Source organism: Eimeria mitis, genomic scaffold (assembly GCF_000499745.2).
Source record: "Eimeria mitis Houghton genomic scaffold, Emh_scaff7063, whole genome shotgun sequence".
NCBI classification, from domain to species: Eukaryota; Apicomplexa; class Conoidasida; order Eucoccidiorida; family Eimeriidae; genus Eimeria; species Eimeria mitis.
The window spans coordinates 612-862 of NW_013575137.1; the positions used below are offsets into that span (position 1 = coordinate 612).

A 251-nucleotide genomic window follows, 5' to 3' on the forward strand; every position below is an offset into this window, starting at 1 on the left:
CTCTCTCTCTCCCTCTCTCTGTCTCTCTCTCTGTCTCTGTCTCTGTCTCTCTCTCTCTCTGTCTCTGTCTCTGTCTCTGCCTGTCTGCTTTCTGCTGTATAATATGTTTCTTTTTGTGTGTGTGTGTGTGTCTCCTTTTGTCTCCTTTTTTCTGTGTGGGGGCCCCAGACAACCCCGGGTGTATAGGCACCTCGAGGCCCCCCCCCCTGTACCCGAGGCCCTGCGGCGGGACTACCTGCTGGGGGCGGCTC

The 251-nt window shown here is 56.6% G+C and overlaps 1 protein-coding gene across 1 annotated transcript in view; it reads left to right on the plus strand.

Annotated features, from left to right (window-relative positions):
* The window catches only part of EMH_0090210 (uncharacterized protein), a gene marked incomplete at both ends in the record, with an annotated part of 1645 nt that overhangs the window by 204 nt on the left and 1190 nt on the right, over positions 1-251 (plus strand). The gene's annotated exons all lie outside the window — the stretch shown is intronic.